At 44.8% G+C, this 22,502-nt stretch overlaps 1 protein-coding gene across 5 annotated transcripts in view; it reads right to left on the bottom strand.

Moving 5' to 3' along the window:
* The window catches only part of Stard13 (StAR related lipid transfer domain containing 13), a 207,328-nt gene that overhangs the window by 80,724 nt on the left and 104,102 nt on the right, over window positions 1-22,502 (bottom strand). Inside the window, exon 1 of one of the 5 annotated variants that reach the window (XM_057764150.1) lies at window positions 18,107-18,188. The exons of the other annotated variants lie outside the window; for them this stretch is intronic. The gene's annotated coding sequence lies outside the window, so the exon portion shown is untranslated. Of the gene's footprint in view, window positions 1-18,106; window positions 18,189-22,502 lie in introns of those variants that run through there. 5 annotated transcript variants of the gene reach the window in all.

Raw genomic sequence — 22,502 nt, 5'->3', positions numbered from 1 at the left:
GGAGCTGACGTCATTGTCATTGCTGACATTCCAACCCTGTTCTCTCCCCCACAGGGACAGTTTTTTCAGACCTATAGCTCACTCTCACTGCCCACACCTGACTCCCAGGTCACTGAGTCACTTCCTGTCTTCCAGACTTGCTGAAATTAAGTTAAAATTCACAGAATAGTGTGACAGAAACAGACCGGCCAGTTAACAGCAGAAGGCTAATAAACATACAGTGGACTGACTGTGAGTTCCCAGAATCCTCTGTGGTTAGGCCATGAGAGGGAATTCACCAAAGGCATGTGGGCGACTCAGCCAATCATCTCCACCTGCTCTCTTTTCCCAGATGTACTAGAGACCTCAGAAGCTACAGGCGGAGGGCAGCTACTTAGTGTGTCCAGATGTGAAGACTTTCCCACCTCCAGGCTGGGTGGGAGACATATGTGCAGCTGTTGATCATGAGCACTCTGAAAACAGAGACCTCCGCCTTATTTGATGTTGGATCTCCAGTGGCCACTGTGTGTCAGGAAAACTGTAGGCATACAGCTAGCATTTGCGGGAATCCTGAAAGTGCATAAGTTATATAGAATATGCACATGAAAAAGAAAAATGAATAGTGCATTCTGAAGAAAATTTCTGGGCATATTTTTCTGCTACACACACACACACACACACACACACACACACACACACACACACACACACATAACCTTACTCTAAATATTACTCAAAAACTCTTTTGTCTGCGTTCATTTTTTTGTTTCCATGGAAGGCACCCAACTTTCCACAGGCACCACACCAAGCCAGATTGTGTAATGGCTGCTTTTGAAAAGAACCCAATTTTTTCCCTTAAACGACTATTTCAGTTGACCTAGGAGGTTTACTTCAGCCCTGTTTTGTTTTAGAGAACTAAATGCATTTAAAAAGCAACTGGGGATTTTCAGGACTTGAAGGGTGAATCCCCTCTGGGGACAGCAGCCAGGTGGCTCAGGTGGCCTTGCCCTTGTCTCCTCACCAGGAAAGCTCTTCTGCCCTCAGGACCAGAAGTCCATGGGAGTGACAACTGAGAATCCCCACCAAACCCTCTGTATGTTTGCATTGATTTCCATTCTAAACTCAAGCTCTGGGCTTAAGACTCTCAGGAATATTTGGTATATCTTTTTAATCCTTTTTTATTCCGACAAGCAGTGTCTGTCAGGTATGAGCCAGACATACCTTTTATGTCTTATATTCCCCCGCCCCCCTCTCTCTAACAGGGTTTCTCTGTGTAACTTTCACTGTCTTGTAATTCACTCTGTAGACCAGGTTGGCCTCGAACTCACAAAGATCTGCCTGTCTCTGCCTCCTGAGTGCTGGGATTAAAGGTACGCGCCACGACTGCTGGGATTTTCTGTTTCTCTTTTGTCATTCAAACAGGTTCCATTTCTTGACATTTTCTTTTTTAAAGAAATAACTTGGTCTTCTTATAGAACTCCTAACGGTTGATACAGGGGTTGTCTTTCCGGCTCTTTTACTGGCTTCTGGGAACCTACTCCTTATACTGGGTTGCTTTGCCTTGTCTTAATACATGGGGAGGTGTTTAGTATTACTGCAATTTGATATGCCATGATTGTGTTTTTGTTCTTTCTCTCTCTCTCTCTCTTTCTTTCTTTCTCTCTCTCTCTCTCTCTCTCTCTCTCTCTCTCTCTCTCTCTCTCTCTCTCTCTTTCTCCTCCTCCTCCTCCTCTTTTGTTTTGTTTTTTGTTTATTTTTTTTGTTTTATCGAGACAGGGTTTCTCAGTGTAGCCTTGGCTGTCCTGGTTATATGCCATGTTATATTGATACTCACAGGAGACCTGCCCTTTCTAAGATGGAGACAAGAGAAGAGGGAATTGGGTGGTGGGAGAGAGAGAATAGGGGAGAGGGACTGGGAAGGGAGGGGGGGAGGAGACTGAAGTCGAGATGTAAAATAGATGAATAAAAAAGAAAGAGAAAGAAAGAACGCTAAAGGCACATACCTTGATGTACCATAAAACTATAAGGAGGAGTTGCATACCGGAATTTTAATTCCCTTCTCATTTTCTCACGTCGACAGCAGGCACAGCGTACCTAAGCAGGAGTTTCCAATGGAAGCCCCTCCTTTAAAACTGCTACTAAGTTGGACATGGAGGTGCACTCTTGCAGTCCTAGCACTTGGAAGGCAGAGGCAGGCAGAGCTCTGTGAGTTCCAGGCCAGTCTGGTCTACACAGTACATTCTAGGCCTGTTAGGGCTACACAGTAAGACCTTATCTAAAAATAAATAGAAATAAATAAATAAAGCTTATTTTAGCCGTTTCTCTGAACAAAAATAAATAAATGCAATAAGTATATTCTCAGTATAGGTATTTCTGAAGTCAGAAACCGTGATGTCTTTCTCCTGTTGACTTTCCCAGATTCTGCTTGTCCTTGTTTGTCCCAAGCTCGGTGCCCTGGGTTTTGGCAAGTGATGAGTAGGGTACCTGGCTGAGATATGACACCTGGCAGCTTTCAGCTTCAGCCCACTCTGAATCTTTAAATGCCACTGTAAAAATAACAGCCCGCAACCCGACCCTAGACATCTTGTTATTTTAGAATCTGACTTCCCATTGTTCCTTAGGACAAAACAATCTTCCCGTTGTGTGAGGCACAGTATGACGGCAGAAAGTTAGAGAATTCCTATTTGGCTAAGGTTCCATACTTGGGGTAGCAAGCATCGGCTTCGGATTATTATTATTGCTGTTGTTGTTTTTATAACCTGAATGTGGTTTGCATTAAACGTATTGTAAAGAGCAACTAGAGCCAGAGTGGCAACATCGCTGCAAACGGTTCAAGTATACAGCTCTTGGCACTGCCAGTGTGACAGAGCAATGACTCAGGGCTCCGCCCGGGGACAGCGCACCCAGCCTCCATGTACTCAATATAAATGACACAGCCATGAGAAAGACAAGTATTTAATAAAAAGCAAAAACAAAAGCAAAACCTTCAGTTTCATTCCATTTCATTGCGCTGCTCAGATTTCAATTTTACGAAAAGGTTTTGAAATTCGGTAAGCAATTTACTAGGTATAATTATATTTGATAAGCTACATCATAAACAGCTCCTAATGTGAACTAGAACCAAAAATTACATCCGCCTTTCTAAGTGTACTTTTCTTGTAAAAGTTTTAGCCGGGCGGTGGTGGCGCACGCCTTTAATCCCAGCACTCTGGAGGCAGAGGCAGGCGGATCTCTGTGAGTTCGAGGCCAGCCTGGTCTACAAGAGCTAGTTCCAGGACAGGAACCAAAAACTACGGAGAAACCTTGTCTCGAAAAATCAAAAAAAAAACAAAAACAAAAAAAAAACTTCTTTTTTTTTATTCATAAAGTCAGAAAATGAAGGGAAAGAGTTTGCAGAGTGCAGGGGCTTTTATAGGGAAGGCTACTCTCTCAGAAGTGACTTGAGGGGGGGCATAATGAAGTGATCCTGCAGAGTAGCTTGCTAGCTGTGTGTGTGACTTGGGCGCAAAACTTGACCCTTCCCAACCTCGAAACTTTTTCAGGAAGAAGAAGCCTCTTTGACAGTCTTTGGGATGCACGGAGAATCTTGCGATGTGCACGATGAAACGCAACACTGACAGTGCCTATAATCAAGAAGCCCATGGCACTGGGGCGGTGCCACAGGACTCCAGAGAACATAAGCCTGCACTTCTGTCCTGGCTGTCTGAGGGAAGACAATGGCTACACTCATGCTAACTCTATCAAGAAAAGCCCTGTGAATGTCAGGGAATACCACGGAATGTTGAGCTTTATCTGACTCTTGCATTGCTTGGAAAGTTTTGTTGATGAGCCTTGATCCCCGTGGTTGACATGACTTCATAGTGCGGTCTCTGACATAGCAGGCTAAGCCTCTCCACAAAGCCACAGGCTCAGCTGCTGCCTCTTGGTCCCGCGCGTCAGCCCCAATGCATTCTCTCTCAATTTTGGGATCAAATGTAATGTTTCTAACCTCTCCCTGTTTTGTGCTCCGATTCTAATAAAAGTAAAAGAGAAAGGTGGGACGGCAAAGGCAGAGCCTGAGGAAAGCCGTATTTTTAAATCATTCTGTTACCCTAAGGCAGATCTAAGACAGGATGTCTGGGTGAGTACATGACCTCGGACTACACCAGCCTACAACCAGCTGTGCGACCCGGCCTTGGCGCACGTGGCCCTGACTGGCTTCCTCTGAAGTTCACTCACAGGCGACTCTGAGCCACACTGACTGTTATTAGCAGTTCCCAAGGCACCTGACCAGTGTGAGGCACACAGCACATAGTCAAACGTGGCAGCAATTCACCCAACATTGCCGCCAAAAAGGAGGAAAGTCCTACAACATGCAAAGGCTTAGGTATTTTGTGGTTTGACTGGAGATAAACGCTGGCTATAATTGTAGTATTTACTAAACAGGGAATAAGCTATTTGGGAGCGAAAGACATTTCCTGGTAACACAGTGTTCTCTATGTCTTAAATTTTTCCCCAGACATATTCTGGAATCTGGTTTAGCATAAATCATATGAGAAAGGTTTATGAAGCTCACATATAAAGGTTTATGAAAGTGTGATTTTTATTAAAACAAGAATTTCTCCCTACATACTGTTCAAACATTCTGCTAAAGGAAATATGCATGGCTACTGTTGCTGTAAAAGGTGAAGCATGCTGTCTAATGCTTCCTGCAGAACGGCTCGTTTAACCATCCCCACCAAAAGGACGAAGAGACCAAGGCTCAGGGAGGTTAAATAAGGTGACCCAGGTCTTGCATTAGGATGTTGACACTTGAAACAAGCATTTTTGTTTCCAGCCCTTGGCTATAACTATGAACTGTTCCAAATCCTTCTGAAGAAGCTAGACTATAGATAAAAACACACCTAAAGTTGTGTATGTATAAGTGTGTGTGTATATGTACACACATATATATGTAACAATTGATCATTAAATATGCATGTCAACAATGCACCAAAAGAATAAGGAGTAGAGAAAGGCCACCTATAAAGAAGGACTTATCAAATTCTGTTAAAAATAGAACTTGCTGTTGACAAAAATGAGGAGAAAAGTGGAATCACTGAGCAACATTTTCCAAAGGTCTTGGTGGCTTTCCAGAAGGTTCTACAGGAGAACACTGGGTTTCCTGTTGGAGTGAAATCCCTAAAAGTTTTTATGGAGGTGAGGGTGGGGGTGGGGTGGGGACATATGGAAGTCATCAGAACAGAGCATGCGATTAGCACCCAGCTAAAGCCCCTCGTGTGGCTTCTTGCCCTCAGGACACCCTGGGGTTAACTTTACCAACACCACTTCGGAGAGCAGCGATTGAAGCCTCAGAGCCTTAGGAAAGTGGGTATACAACCAACAGTCTTAAAGTCTAACCCAAATCATCCTGAGCCCCAAAGCCTTCTCTCTTCCACAAAGCCAGGCTGCTCAAAGTTGTCTTTCTGCCCGCTGTAGCTGTTGTCTGGTACTCAGTATTTTCAGCAGGACAGTGAAACAGAGGTCTTGTGACGTGGGGACAGGGGGAGAGAGAGTACGTGGACCAGTAAAAATGACAGGCCAGTCCAGTCACCTGTATTATTAATTAAGCCTTGCTCTCTGCCAGCTAAGTCTTGCAGGGCTCCATGGCGATTATCAGGGCAGTCAGGAAGTCAAAGGCACTGATAACAGAACATAATCGGATTATGCGTCGCCCATCCCCCAACTTGGTAGTTTAAGCAAAACCATTCTTTTAAAGCTAAGGTTTCTGCATTGTTTTTCTATTAGTTACTATTCAGAGTGACCCTAGAGATCTCAAGAATTGTCAGAGCTGGTTTTCATGTACCCATGGAATGAGAAAGAACGAATTCTTGCTGAGTGGAAGTGAGAACTCAGATACACACTTGAGTAGCCTCTTCTTGTCCCAGGTGTGGACTTAACCAGTGGCCTCCACACAGCAGAAAAACCACAGCAACGGAGCACTGGACACAGCCCATGCCTAATAAAAACATTTTTGTTTATGATGTCTGGACCGCTGACATTTCCCTTTTAAAACCAAATATTTCCTTAAGTACTTTTTTTTTTTTTTTTTTTTTTTTTTTTTTTGGTTTTTCGAGACAGGGTTTCTCTGTAGCTACGGAGCCTGTCCTGGAACTAGCTCTTGTAGACCAGGCTGGCCTCGAACTCACAAAGATCCGCCTGTCTCTGCCTCCCGAGTGCTGGGATTAAAGGCGTGTGCCACCACTGCCCAACTTTCCTTAAGTACTTATAGCAATCTTGCAAATAAACCTGAATTTAAATATGGAGAAATGGTTAATATATTTTGGAAATATTCTGCTTTTAAATCCACTAAGGTGAAGCCTTTTCATTTGTAGATTTTAGGTTTATTCATTTCTTCTCTGTGTATAGGTATTTTGCCTACACACAATATGCGCCCTGCATTATGCAGTGTCTGAGAAGGACCGGTGAGGGCAACAGATTCCCTGGACTGGAGTTACAGACGGTTGTGAGCCCCATGTAGGTGCTGGGAACTGAACCCAGGTCCTCTGCAAGAGCAGACAGTGCTCTTAACCATCTCTATTCCCTATGGGTAGCTTTGGATTTTCAAAAAATATCCTGAGTTTTAAAAAGTCTCTTACCATGTATCTTGTAATTGTAGACCCTCCTACAATAGGCTAATTGGCATTTAAGTTTAAAGTAGAGTCATATGTAGTTACATTTTAGGATATTTGGCGTGGAGTGAAAAGTTTGCTTTCCTAGGGACTAGGTATTAACAGCCATGTCTGTTACTACCAAACTTGGCCATGCTCTGGGGCTCTATCATTACCAGGGAAAATGCGGGATAGACTCAAAACAGTGAAGAATTAAAATGAAAAGACACTTGATTCTCAATCCCCAGACGTATTTCTCAGTTTGGAGAAAATGATAATGAGTTTTTCAACTTAAAAAATTAACAATAAGCTGCCTTTTATAAAGGAGATTATATATGCTATTAGTCATTTTGAAAAATGACCATGGTTTCCAGAAGCCTTGATTGACACTTCTCTGCTGGGACAGTCCTCCCTTGTATAAACACATACACACACCCGTGTTTCATGTGAGTTGCAATTCCGCAGGAACTTCAAGGAAAAACTGAAGCAAAGCAAAAAAAACCCTCATTTTCCCATGCTTTTTTTTTTTTTAAACTTCTTGTGTAAGAACTTTTATGAGATCGGAGTAAACTGTTTTATTTATTTTCCTTTGTTCCTCCCGTCTTACTGGAAGCAAACATTATCTGGATGTAATCATATTCAATGAGAATAAATTTGGACTAAAGAGATGACTCAAATCAATGACTAAGAATTAACATGTTTAATTCTGCTGCCCCACTGGATATGCCAATTGAATTTTACTGGGTCAACATGTTCACCTGTTCTAATGTGACGTGTGTGTTCCCTCCAAAGGAAAGAATGCCATTTTTATCAACCTTTTGCTTCACTTCAGACTTATCCAGTCCTCTGCAACTCAGCTTTTTAAACTCTGTGGCAACCAAAACAGTGAGGGCTGAGGAAGCAGCACAGTGGTCGAGCTCCTGTCTAGCAATCATGAGGTGCTGTGCTCAGCTCCCAGTATTACCGAAATTAAACAACACGCTCTGCCCCAAACAACAGGAAAACAAAACAAAGCAAAATAAACACCCAACAACCTCCGCACTCCCACACACAGTATGAACCACCTCTCCAGCCTTCTTCCTCAGAGCTTCTTACATGGGTTCTGTCTCTAAAACACTGCTTGTGTTCCACTAGCCTGTCTGGTGTCCCAGCCACCTGGAGCAGACAAATATTTTCCTATGTGAAGGATCCCATAGCAACCAGATTGGTGTCAGGGACATAAACCAGCTGTTTTAGTGCCGCCAGCCATCAGCCGCCACAGAAGGTTCACACAGAGCGTTTGAGAGCTCCCAAGTCCTTGTCTCTCAGGGCACTGTGTGTGTGCGCGCGTGCGTGTGCTCGTGTGTGTTCAAGTGTATGGGCGCTGTCCGTGCTTGTGGCGTCAGGGGACAAGCTCAGGTGTTAGTCCTGGCTGGCCACCTTGTTAAGGCAGGGACTCTTGTTCTCCACAGGCTAGCTGGCACACGGGCTTCTGGGAATTCTCCTGTCTCCACCTCCTATCTCCCCACCTGAGCACCAGGGTTACAGACACGTGTGACCATGGCCAGCGTTCACATAGGTTCTAGGGATTCACACCCAGGTCCTCACACTTATGTGGCCAGTACTGCCCTGACCGAGCCTCTCTGCAGCACTAGACACAGACCTTTAGACACGAGAGTAGAGGGGAACTGAGGTAGGTAAGATTAGAAAGATCTGTTTCTAGACTATTGGTTTCTCACAAGTGACGCCATCTTGGAAAGTCAGTAAGTCTCACACAGCCTCCGTTTCTCATTTGTGGAATGTGGCCATGAGAACGCCACCGTGCGGGGAAGTGTACTATGGTTGGCAGACGAGAACCACGTGGTGTATCTCCTATTACTAAGTTAAAGAACACATGATCTGGACACAGCCGGTGACAACAAAGGTCTACAAAACAGGGCACAGAGGAATGCATTAGACATGCTAGTACTTTTATTTTGTATATTTTATTTAAATTTTTTTTTTTTTTTGCAAAACCAAATCATTTTGTCAGTATTTTATAATGGAATGTTACGCTAAGCTTTGTTGCTGGTTTCTGAAGGCAAGTGGGAACTGTGTGGGGTAGGGGGCTGCTGTGTGGAAAAGCCCCCTCCCTGCGTCCTTGCTTTCAGGAATATCAGTCATCATACCATAGGAAAATCTACACGGACCCAGTTGAGAGCCTCACAGGGAAACAGTGCACACTTCATTAAGCAAACCCTCGGAAGAACCGATAATTGACTTAAGGTTCTTGCGAAGTGGTTTTGAAAAGCATGCTATCTGTCAGGAATGAGTGGCCAACAAGGATGAGATAAAGCCAGTCAACAGTCACATCTCTAAGGGAAGAGCGATGAGAATGCATCTGGATGAGGCAAAAGTCGGGCTGAGCTAATTTAACATAGTGTGGGAAGACAATTTCAAGTGAGGTTGGTTGGCCTCTATGTCTTCCGCTACTAGAGACAGTGAACGTGAATATATATATCAACATGTAAAGATAAGTACGTTAGAAAGGCTGCTTGACAGGAGGGGGAGGTGTCCTCAGCCCATCACCATGGGATACAGTCTATGGCTTCTGATGGATGCTTAGACACAATCCTGGGATACCATGAGTTGATGTCCTAACTGAGATGGCACCTAAGAGGTGGGAAGCATGGACCATGTGGATACCACAGATAATGGGGGGATTCACATGCCAAAGGGAATGGAGACGGGCATGGACCATGGCGGTGTGAGAGTCCAGTCTACTACTCTGGTTAGCAACCAGCTTAGAACTTAAGAGCTGCTCCTTTCTAGAATGTCCTGACTGTGACTAACGATATGTAGCAGAAGACATGGGTAATAAGACGTTGGATAAGGGAATACTGTATACTTATAGCAGGGAGGTGCCCTGTGCTAAGAACCACGTGTATACAGGAGCACAGCTCACGAGCTCATCTCGCATGGCATGCTTCCAACACGTTACACGATATGGTGTGCTTTGTGTTTGTGCCGAGTGGTCAGCAGATCAAGATGCTGGCTACCCAAGCCCTGCTAAACCTGCCTCGTGCTGAGAGGTTAGTATCTTTCGTATCCCCAGAGCCTGTTCACGTCACACACATCCCGTTCGAGGTACCCTCAAGGCTCAGCATACAGACAGATCTAGGTAGCGTCTATCACTGAAGAAGTACAGCTATTCGCTCCTAATGAGTCAGCTCAGCTGAGGAAGGTTTGCAGGAAACAACAAAACTAGCTAGCCCTCTTGACAATCGGCCCAGTAAAGCCTGCCCGAGGTGAGCCTGCTGTTGGAGTTAAATACATATGCTCCCCCACTCTGTCCAATCTAAGAAGCAAACTTTACATGTTTGCAAATATCCTCTCCTCCTGTCTGTGAGCACATGATGTCTCAGTACGTGTGGCGCTCACTCGTTGACACCATATATGGTCAGGGTTAACGTGTGCTTGTTGAGTGGATAAACGAGCTACCCGTAAGTTAAGATACACTGCCCATCAAGTCCCACATCACAGCGCCAAAATCCACATCCTCCACTTGATTTTGATGCTCTCTTCCCCACTAACCCTAAGCTCCACGAGGGAAGGGAGTTCATGTGACTAGCTGTGTTATAGGAGCCTACAGTTGGCCTTGGCAAATATATTAATAATTGTTCAATGTGTTGACGGACAGAGTATTGTAATGGGTCGGTTCACAGTATCATTGTTTCTTCTCTGATCTGCTCTTCTCCAGAACACAAACCCTAAACTAAAAAGTGGCAGTTTCTAGCCTTCCCACACATGTAACTACTCATGATTTGTAAAACAATGTCAAGACTTACAATAATTGAGTCTTCAAGTCCCATTTCCCATGCAGTGATATTTCCAGTAACATGCGAGGGGACACTCATTTATTTCTATAAAGAATTATTTCTTTTTATCTTATGTGTAAGAGTGTTTTGCCTTCACCTATGTGCACTGCCCAAGGAGGCCAGAAGAAGACGTTGGAGCCCCTGGAACTGGAGTTACAGATGGTAGTGAGCCACATGGGTGCTGGGAACTACACCCTGGTCCTCTGGAAGAATAGCCAGTGCTTATAACTGCTGGGCCATCTCACTAGCCCAAAGGTTCTCAACTTGTGGGCCGTGACCCCCTTGGGAGTGCTGAACAACCCTTTCACAGGGATTGCATATCAGAAATCCTGCATATCAGATATTTACATTACAATTCATAACAGTAGCAAAATTACAGCTATGAAGTAGCAATAAAAGAATTTTATGGTTGAGGGGTCACCACCACATAAAGAACTGTATTAAAGGGGGCGGCTTTAGGAAGGTTGAGGACCACTGCAATAGTCCCATCTCATTCTCTCATTTATTTCTTAATATATCAAACATTTTAAAGTCTGAGTACTTTTCAAAGCAAATCTTTTATTTGGTAGCATCTATAGTCTCCCTTTCCCTGTACTAAAATGGGTTCATGCTTCTTGGTCAAGAGCTACGCCACACATCAACCTTTCCGGTTCCTTCAATCAGGTTTGGATGTGTGTATTGATTGCCTCAAGCCTAGGAGTTGCACAGAATCATTCTTGCAACTGACCCTCTCTGATCCGGGATGGGACTGGATGCTATAGGTTTGTTTCCCTTTTCATAGTTCCTTGTACACAGTAGGTGCTCAATAAATACGGGTTGAAATAAGGTACACAATATTACTATGCATACTCTGCAACAAGACAGAGGACTTGGTGTAAGAGTAACATTTGAACCAAATAAGATAATAGGGAGGGAACAGAAAAACAAAACAAAACAACAACAACAAAACAGCCTCTTGGCGTAAACAGACCTGTGAAGCAGGGCATGTCAACAGTCAGCCCTAAAGACACAATTCTCTTCTGTTCTTTGCTCTAAAGCCTGGCACAGAAGGGTCATCTAGTGTGTGTGTGTGTGTGTGTGTGTGTGTGTACTGTCTCATCAGCTAAAATAAATAAATAAAATCAACTCTTTTCATTTAAACTGAGCTCTGACTCTTTTTGTGGTTACATTCAAGTACTTGTAAAGCTTGGAGAGCACCAGTTGGGCGCCTCTAGAGAGAGCACGGGATTCTTTTGTGGAGTCATTTATGGTTAATTAAAGAAGTCGCCTCGGGCCAGCTTGCTGGGGCTCTCGAGGTGTATTCCGTACAGTGCCGTCATGGCTCAGCCCAGAGAGTGAGAGTGCAGACTGTCTGGGATGCAGGAGAACAGTGGTTCTCAAGAGATTTCCCTAGGTCACTGTTTTCTGGTAGAGAAGGGGTCATGAGCCCCAAGAAGCCTTTTAGCTTCAAGGAACTTTGGTTTTGACTCTCAAGAAAGAAACGGACTGGGCTGCTTGCCCTTTGCTGTTGGGTGGAAGATGAACAGGTGTCCCGAGGGGGCATCACACACCCTTGATCTCCTCTCTCCTCCTCTGCTTGTAGCAACACCATTCTTAGCATACTGGAGGCTTCCTTGGTTGAGGGACTCAGCCCACTGCTGGCTTCTAGTTCCCTAGACAGGCTCATTCAGCCCCAGCTCAGATCAGTGGCCAGCCTCTGCCCTGTGCTGCCTGTCGGTGCATGTGAAGTCCCTGGAAGGAGTGAGCTTGAACACGATGCCATGAAGGCGTCTCTTCAGACTTCTGAGGCCTTACTGAGGACAAATGGGGTTCCTTCATGAAAATGATCCTCCTGATTGCTAAGACTTAGGTTTTCAATAGGGCTAATCTCTCAGGACTCCACTCTGGCCCAGACACCTTCGAACTGTCAGCACTGCACGTTTGCCTACCTCTAGTCCATCTGGGAATTTACTTTTGTATTTATTACCATATTTCTATGCATTTGTTAAGTGAGCATTCTCTCATCATTTCAACAGAAACAGAGGAGTTACATCACCTACTCTGCAGTGCACAGAACATGCATCCAATCAGAAGCATCATTGAAGATGGTCCATAATTTTCAGAACCTTTAGGGCTAGAGAGATGTACGTGGGGGAAAAGCTCTGCCAACTGTCAGTTCTTCACTCTGGTATCATGGCTGAGCGCTCGGGGTGGGGTGGCAGCAGGAAGAGTGGGGTGCAAAAGTATCAGTCGAGAACTGACAGCTGAATCCCACTTGCTATGCACAGAGGGAGATGACATGTGTGTGCTTGGTGCTCAGACACTGCACAGCCCTCATCTGGTGGGAGGCTAGCTCCAGCTCCCCTGTGGTTCATCCTGATTCAACATGCAGAGGCATTACCATAAAATGGATTCGCCTCTGCCGGCTATTCGGTGTTTTTTTAAAAAAAAAGATTAAGTGCAAGATTATAGAAAGCTTCCATAATTTACATAGTTTCCTTCAGTGTCATTTAGCAAGTATATTCAAGTTTTCCTGTTTTATCCTCATTTGAGAGAGACCTCAAAGCAGTTAGACTTTCCATCTCTCGGCTGGAGAGATGGCTCAGCAGTTAAAGGGACATACTATACTTGAGAGGACCAGAGTTCACTTCCCAGCAGCCTTTCTCAGACTCACAACCACTTGTAAGCCCAGCTCCAGGGGCTCCTGCACTCTCTTCTGGCTTCTGCAGGCACTGCACTCGTATGGCATACAGATATATGTGCACAAGTGTACACACACATAAATTAGTACAAAAACGAAAACAAATCTAAGTGTGATTAGTAAGACTAAGGTAGGAGCAGTAGGTTAACATTTTATCCAGCAGTGAACTACTCTGAGGTCTTTCTGTTAGAATATCAGGTTTGCAGTCTTAAAGGTGTACATGGCATTACAATGGTCAAGTAGTTCCAGACATATGGCTGCCTGGATTGCGGAATTTGCAATGGCAGAATACCACAACGAACTGGTAGGGGACACTTTGTGTTCATTAACCCAACTAACATAACTTGATCATCAACAGTGTCGTTAGGAGAAACTGCAGGGAGTACCGGATAATCAAGGAACAGATGATTTATCAATAAAGAATTCCAAGTAATGGATGCTGCATAAAGAAAGAAAGAACAAGATAAAGACTTGATTCAAATGTATTCCAAGCGAGTCAAGAAGGAAGAAGACTCCAGTTCTGTGAAGGAACTGTGTTGGGAAAAAGGGTTTCAAAGATTGTTGATATTTAAAGCAGCATTGGAATCTGAGGAAAGGACCTCTGCTGTTGCTTGCCCCAAAGGTATAAACCCCACTACTGCGTAATCAATATAATCTCTAGTTACATTCTAAACCCTTCTCCTTAAATTCACAGGTGAGTACAGCTTCCAGCCCTCAGCAAAGAGGCTTCTTTTCGCAGCAGAAGGAAACCATTACAAAAGTCCACAACTGGTGAGACATGCAAAGGACAAATGACCAGGGGGTGCCCGGCCGCAGGGGCTACATCCACAACACAACCTTTTCACCTAAAGGCTCTGGGAACATTCCAGAAAAGTAAGCAGAGAGACCGTGAGAGCCAGAGGTCCAGGAAATCTGCTGTGAGAGTATACCCATGAAATTCCAAAAAATGTAGTCACCTAAAGAAAGTGACTACACCAGCTGACATGCCAACATGGATGGGGAAATCTCACAAGGCCCTACCTCTAAAGGAACTAGAGGCAATTAATGAATCTCGAGAGACAAGGATCAGTCTTCTACAGGTACAAACCCCCTGATAGGTCATTGGATCCCAAATCGTTAGCCTTAAACTAATACAGTTATGAGTAACACTAAATAGATTTATCAGGCTGTATTTATATGTATGCATGTGTGTGTACATATATCCGTATGTGTGCATACAGAACAATAATTAAAGAACAGGTTGTGAATTTGAGAGGGAGTGAGGAAGATAAGGGCGGATTTGAAGGGGAGGGGAAGATGATGTAAATACGGAACACATGGATGATACTCTCACGATAAAATTAAAGAGATTTTTTTAAATCTAAGGGGATTAATGAGTAAGAAGGTAAAGGAGGTGGAATGTGTAAAGGGGCGAAGAATCAGTAAAGCCGAGAGGACTGAGGGAAAGCACACAGCAAAAAGTACGGTAGCAGAAAAATACTAGAGACTAGGCTGGAAGAGCACTCCTGGGCCACAAGGCAAAAAGTACAAGACAAACCTAAAACAAAACCACCAACTCAAACACAGAAGGGAAGCAAAAATCAAAGTAGGAAAGAAAGAAGAATAGCAATAGTTTTTAAAAATCATAGGAGAGAAAGGGCTGGAGAAATGGCTCAGTGGTTAAGAGCACTGGCTGCTCTCCCAGAGGACCTGGGTTCAGTTCCCAGCACCCACAAGGCAGCTCACAACTGTCTGTAACTCCAGTTCCAGGGGATCTGATGTCCTCTTCTGGTCTCCAGAGGTTCCTGCATGCACATGATTTCACATAAACTCACACAAGTACACATATACACACATAAAAATAAAATAGAACCCTTCAAAACATAGGAAAGAGCACATTTTGTGGAACCCAGAACTGGAACACGCATGGCACGGAGGTCTGCAATGGGGCCAACGGATGGATGGATGGGAGGGACATGGAGGACAAAGCTGGCTAGTTCTGGGAGGAGATCCAGAGTGTCGAAAGAAAGATATCTCTGAGGAGACTGGACGAATAAGAGAAGCCTTTGATCCATGGGCAGGATTTATTAAAGCAGAGGGGAAAAGGAATATTCCAGAAAGAAAGCGGTTTAACATTTCCATGCATATACCAGCATTTGATCTTCCAGACCAACCCAGGCAGCCATTCTTATTCCTAGAGTCCAGAAGCAGAACTGTGGGCCCATAGAACCCAGGGACAGCCTAAGGTCATGCAGTGATCTATGGGTAGCCAAGTGGTGTAGGCAGTGGGCACAGAGGGGTCTGGGCTTTGGTTTCCTCAGCACTGGTGGAGCTGCTGTCCTGTTTATCAGTCAAATGAAAATGTCTTCACACAGAGCACACGAAGGACTGCTGCCGCCAACGCTTTGATTTTAGACACAGTAACTTTTACTGAAACATTTAAAGAACATACCTGAAGATGTGTGTGTATGTGTAAAATATGCATATGTATTTTACATGGTATATATTCAGGTCTGTGAAATTTGGCACAATGACATCAGGCATCTTACTTAGTTTCTTTATATTAGAAAGTTTAAATAGATGTTGCACCCATATTAACCCAGTTTCTAAAACTTCAAAGCTAACTAAAGAAATGACTCGGTTTTCGCGACGCTGGAAAGCGTGATGAGTAAGGGGGAGAAAAAGTCCACACGGAGGGGAAAAGAGTGGGGCGGCTCCCTGCGCGAGCAGCAGAGATAAACAAAGGCAATGCCACATGTGATTACTGGATTTTAGTTTTGAGTGGGTCAGCGTTTCAGCACCATGAGAAGCTCAGCCGAGGGAAACGCAGGCACGTTCACCAATGGTTTGTAGACTAAGGACGAACAGTACGAGGTACTCCAGGATACCTTGCTGACACTGAAGTTCCTCTTGGAGAGACGGCTAGGATCACTCGCTCTGCTTGCAAGCAACGCGATGCAATTATTAAGGGGCTTAACAATTGTATTATTAACAGTCTTTTGTGCAACACAGTGATTGTGACTAAAATCCAATGCTTTGTTGGTCTTCACAACAAAAATCTAAATATCCCTATGAAATCTGACATGGGGACAAAAATCAGCCAGGTGTTCCTCCAGGTGACACACGTGTCCACACATGGGAATTTAGCTCAGGCCAAAGATACTGACTGCGTGGATCAGAAAGGGCCCAGGGGCTCCATCTCTACAGGAGGAAGTGCTGGCAGTTGGGGAAGGAGGTTTACTCTCCCTTGGGGACATATCCCCTGCTGGGTTGCTTGTGCCCCAGTGATGTTCACAGACCCACGTGTTCATGGGCAGTACTAACAGGACATGGAGTTATTAAAAACAAAGACAAAAAAGAAAGAGGACATGAAGCTGGGTGGGAGTTGGGGTTGTGGGGGGGGTTTGGAGAAGGAGCATGGATCAAACAATATATATTGAAACTTTCAAAAAATAAGAAAATTATTAAAACAAAGCAAACCATACTGGCTGGAATGAATGGTGCCCTCATATAGACATAGATATAGAGATCAATTACAGAATGGTCCAGTGTTTCCCAAAGAACGTCATCCATCCGTCTCTAACCCCCATCTCATGTCTAACTTCCCCAGAGCCCTACCTCCTATCTACTGATATTTTCTTCTTCTTCTTCTTTTTTTTTTTTTAAATCTCCACTGCGGGAAAACAGACACCACAGAGAGACAGTAAGAACAAACCTTTGCTTTCTAGTTTGTCCAACAAGAACAGACATTAGTGTGCTACTCATTACCAAGTGTGTGGGAGGGAAGGCTCCTGCTCAAACCGAGTGGCTTCAGCAGTGGCACCACCTCAAGGTGCTGAGGACCCTAATGGGAGCAGGGCTTGGGGGAATCAGGAGACCAGCACAGCCACAGCTCACGTAGCTGTCCCCGCCATCTGTCGCTGCACTCGCCCTCATCCCACAGAAATGAAATTAGTCAGCGAGGATTTTTGTAAAATGCATAACACAGTTGTCTTCTAGGAGCTGGCGGAAGATAAATGATTCCAGACGCTGGACTGTGGCCATTTTCCCACACACGCCACAGAGCTCCGACATCCATATTGGGCCATAACGCTGAGTGGTGTCTGCCTCTGCCAGTTTATAGCCGGTGCCTCCACCGCCGGTTTACACTAGAGAGCCAGCTCTCTATCACACACAAGTCCCTTTCTGCCGGTGTAGGTTAAAAGGGGATTGATTGCCTTTTTACAGTCACAGAGTGCCGATATTCCTCCTCTGTGCTTTGTTTTTGCTATTGCCCCAGAGACTCTGCTATTGAAGCCATTGTTTTAATCTCCCACTGGAATTAGAGAAATCCATGCCTAATAAAACACACGGCATTGGACATTGAATATGAACCATTAGGAGGTGACAGTCAACCATCCAGACCCACATAGCCTAGCTCGGCTTGAGACTGAATACTCTGAAAATGTGCCACACATCCACGGTAGGATTATCCCGCGAGCCGGTTGGTGCTCTGCAATAAGACCCAGAAACAGCTGCCTTCAGAAACAGTGCCACATCAACTGCACGATTTGGAAGGTCCGGCGGGAGTTTAAATATCTGTTCATACACTGTGCGAAGCGATAGCATTTTCTGTCGGCCCTGTGAAGCTAAAAGGTGAGCCACTACCCCGTGAAATTATATTTGAAAGATAAGAATCATATTCACAGTTCCCAATGGTGAAAAAAGGCAAGAGAGGGGGAGAAGAAGGGAGACATGGGAAGGAGGGACAGAAGAAGGGAAGACAGAAGTCTATGCCGGTAACCTGAGATCTGAAACATAAAATAGAGCATTCCACAGCAGATGTCTTTAAAATGAATAATGGGACCACAGGCGCTGCCTCAAGTTCTTGTCAAAAGAATGCTCTCCTCAGGGTCAGCTCTACCCGAGAACCAAACTTCCTATACCCGTAACAAATCTTGTAGCCCAGAAAGGAAGCGCCGCTGTCTTCCCACCACCTCTTTCTCTAAGGAACACAAACTTACTTTGTTTGAAACTGTCCTCAGGCTGCGCTGTGCCTTTGGAACAAAACCACTCTCTCTTTATTTCCTTCTCTGCCGTCTTGAGAACTGCTGCTCAGGAGCTGACAGATGGAGCCTCTGCTGCTCTCTGCTTCCTCTTCGTTATCTCTGCCAGCTAATATTTCCCCTGTGCTTAGCTGTTGTCTGTGAGACGGGCCCACATCACTGTAGCCTGATCAATGGAGCGCCTAGTTTGAGGTTAGTTTTGGCCCCGCCTTCTAGCTCTAAGAGGAAAAAAAAATGAAAACTCACAGCTGGATTTTTTATAAATCTGCTCTTTTAAAACTGGCTCTGCAGCCCTGCACATACCAACGGGAAACGCTGCCAGTCTGTCCCAAGCCAAGAGTGCGTTCCTCATCCTACGTCTCCTGCCCTCGATAGGCCAAGCGGGCGCCTCACCTAACCAACCGCATTCAAGTCTTCAAGTTAGCTTAGAACTTTACAGGAATGAAAAGAAGCATTTCAAACAAAGCTTACATTTTCCCAAGCACAGTGAGCCTCAAAAGATGATGTGCACACACTCTCCCCACACACACCACACAGACACACACATACACACACACAAACACACACACTACACAATGGAATAACCTATGGAATGTTCATATTGTGAAAAACAATTCCAAAGATAAAATGGAAAAGGGGGAAAGACTAAAATCAGACAACGCCACATTGATGTCTATCTAATTTTCCATCCCAAATCCAAGCCACTGCTCATACACGGTGATTGATGTTGTACCCCAAGCAGAGTGTTTGCTGCTCGTATTTACATTGTCAATGAAGTTGTTGGCTCAAGAGAATACATGGCCGGGTTAATTGCTAGCAGGTATAGTTAACAGGGGTGGACACACAGACAGCCATTCTGAGTACTAGGAAATTGAGACTAAACATTTAAATTCTATATCAATCTGATCTCCAATCAGAAGATCTGAATCTGAGTTACAGGTTTTTTTGTTTGTTTGTTTTTTCAAAATAAAACCAAAACCAAACCAAAACAAAACTTATGTTTCGGGATTATAATCTATTTTCCTCTTTCCCTTTTCCCCTTTACACCTCCACGGTCTCTTTCACATTCATGGTCTCTTTTTCCTTAACTGTTGTTTGTGTGGTGTGTGTGTATGTGTGTGTTCCTAAATACATTATTAACACAACTGCTCCGTTGGTATGATGTTACTTGTACATCTATGCTGACCATTGGTACTGGATAAGTTCTGACTGATACATCCACAGCACCATCCTCCTCACCCAAGGCTGAGGAGTCGTTTCGTGAGAGGGGAGCAGAAAGGTTGTAAGAGAACAGGGAGTTTGCTGTGAGAATGTGTCTCCTGGTCCTGTCAGAAGCTACACCTATAAACTGTAGTAGTCTCATCTACACGGCTGCCTAAACATGAGTCGAGCAAGGATGAGAACGGCGACATGTTGATGTGGCGGGGGGGTGGGGGGGATGTCTTCCCCAGGCAAGAGCGCACCGGTTGGTTATTGAGCCTCAGTTTGATTTCTCGGTGTCTGTGGGCATAAAAGGCACGAAGTCATCAGCAGTGATCACACAGGCAGCTGCACAATTAAACAATGACAACTCTACTTTCCCGTCACCCCTTTTCAGTGAGAGAATATTAAATCAATATAAATATTTCATCCGGCAAAGGATGGTAGCAAACTAAATATCACAGGTAGAGATAAGGAGAGGAAAGGATCAAAGGGTTTGGGGAATAATGTCAGGTTTCAATATTTAAATTCTACAGGGAGAGAATATCAGCAAAGAGAGCAGTTAACAGTGAACTTAGGATATGTACGTGTGTATGTGTGAGCCGGGGGCAGTCATGGGGGAGAGGGAGAAAATGTCTCTCATTATCCTGGACTCTCCTAAGTGGTCTAGTCTAGCTGGCCAATAGGTCCCAGGGATCCACCTGTCTCTGCCTCACCAGTGCTGGGATTAAAAATGAATACCACACCCAGATAGTCTGATTAGGTCCTGGGACTTGAACTCAGGGGCTTAAATTTGCAAGGCCAGGACTTTAACAGCTGAGCCATCTCCCTGGTTCTGAGTAGTAAGATTTTAGTGCCTCAGTTTCTCTTCAGTCTCACCCAGTGAAGTGCTAGAGCCACAGAGTCATTTGTCTGACAAGCCCATCGGGGACAGAGACACTCACGGGGTGAACGGGTGGACCAAACATTGGGCCAGATGAGGGCTTCTTGCTTCAAGCGTGGGAGCGTGGTCCTACTGTGAGGGCCTTGGCTTGAAACTGGAGCATCAGCTACGACTCAGCCTCAGGGGTGAGACGGCCTGTGGGTCCTTGCAGAGTCCTCCAATGGGGGCTTTAGGCTTCAAATGCAGGATGGCTTCTTCACTGGAAGGTAGAGGACAGATTTGTCCCTGGATCCCTGATCTAACCCAGCTCTCTCCTCACCCTAACCCCTCTCCCTTTCCTACTTCCTCTTGGAGAAAGTCATCCAGCTGACAAGGGGCTGAGTCAAGAAGCAGGGTGTTTGTAAACATCCTTGAATGAAAACACATGGGCCTTCTGGATGAATGTCCCTAAATGGTGGTGCAAGCCCTTGTTTGCTGTGGCTAGCAAGAAGCGAGTTTCTGAGTTAAGGGGCACCTCCCACATGAGGGCTGTGTGCTGGAAGTCTGGGCAGCTGCGTACTCCGGGAGAAGACAAAGCAGAGAAGATGGGAAAGGCTTGCTGCCTACCCTGTGTGGTACCCCACTGCCTACACTGTGTTCTTGTCCAAAGACTTCGGGAAGTTCCCCGTCTATTTTTATCAGGACATCAAATGTGTGATCTTTGGTTCCTAATCTGAAGGGCTATTCTAATCTGGGATAAGAGAGTTTTCCAAGAGATACTTTTTACCGTTACAATGAACACAGCGCACATGCTATTCACCAGAGAAGATGGGTGCCGCCAGCTCTCTATAACATCCGGTTCACACGGACAATGGCAATATGCAGTATCTGGAGTCAGTGCTATTTCAGATTTTAGAGTATTCCTGCATGTATGTATATGTATGTGTGTGTGTGTATATATATATATATTAGTATGTTTATATATTTGTATATGTATATATATCTAACAAGACATCCTGTGGATGGGACCCAAGTCTAAACACAAGTTTCATTTATGTCTCATGTATACCTCATACACATGGACTGTATTTTTATGTAATACTTTTGATAATTTTGTGCGGGAGACAAAGTTTCATGGTATGGATACTTGGGCTATCATGGTGGCACATAAAAACTTTCAGATTTTGGATGTTTGGATTATAGATGTTAGAGTGTTGTCATCCAAAAGCAAAATATAAGAACACGGAGGGATAGAAAGAGGGCAGAGTGGACAGAGAGGAGGGGCAGCAACTCTTCTGGGGAGCAGGAGAAACCAGGAGGCATCTGTGTACTAAGCATGAAAGGCTGATCCAGAAGGAGGAACCGAGGCAAAGACACAGCAAGACACAGTAATCAAGGCAAGCCCTGTGACACCAGACGAGTGACTTGGGACCTCTCTTTGTTAGGGGATAATTACGGAGGCCTGGTAGGGCTGCTGCACATGTTACGATGGTTACTTGATGGAAAACACTTGCAACGGAGCTTGGCCTACACACCCAATACCTGCTGTTCGCCACATCATTGGCAGAACCTTGGAAACTTCCCTTAGGACCAAAAGGACTGAATTTGATTAAAGCTATAATTTGTAAAAACCCAAGAATTCTTTTCAGGAGCAGCTGATTGCAGTACTTGTCTACACTCTTCTTCCGGTGCCTGAGCACCTGCGGGGCCATGTTATTTAGCCTCACTTAGGACACGGAGCGCGTCTAACCGAGCATTCACAATTTGCAACTCATTTTACAGATGGAATCTGTACTCGAGTGGGTGTTACCAGCATTGCTGTTACCATCTCTCTGTCACCCTCCCACCCCCACCCCACAGGCAGAATTCTGAGCTTCAGAAATGCATTTTGATTGGTAGAAGACCAGGCTACTGATATTGTTTTGAGCAGGATTGGAGTATTCAGAAATACTGACTGGCTAAAAGCTTTGCATTGTAAAAGTCTCCGTGAAGCCTTTTTCTGATTGGTGATCACCATCATGACCTTGTCTAAATCCCTTAGTGGCCTCTGGCCAGCCCTGAGGTCCAAGGAACTCTGCTTGCCTAATGCTGCCTACCAGGGCGACAGAACCTGTCACTGAAATCTTGTGTCTGCCTCCAGCTGTGGTTGAAGTATCTAAAAAAAGCAAACAGCTGGGGCATTTTCAAGCCTGAACACAATTCATAGGAACTGATTTGGTATGTGTTTATTTATGAATTTACCAGTGCTGGTGATCGAGTCCAGGACCTCACGGGGTCCAGTCCTGAGCGACA

This window comes from Chionomys nivalis, chromosome 3, assembly GCF_950005125.1.
Source record: "Chionomys nivalis chromosome 3, mChiNiv1.1, whole genome shotgun sequence".
Classification (NCBI taxonomy): Eukaryota; Metazoa; Chordata; class Mammalia; order Rodentia; family Cricetidae; genus Chionomys; species Chionomys nivalis.
Note: the sequence above shows the minus strand (reverse complement) of the source record. Positions and strands in the feature narration are given on the sequence as shown.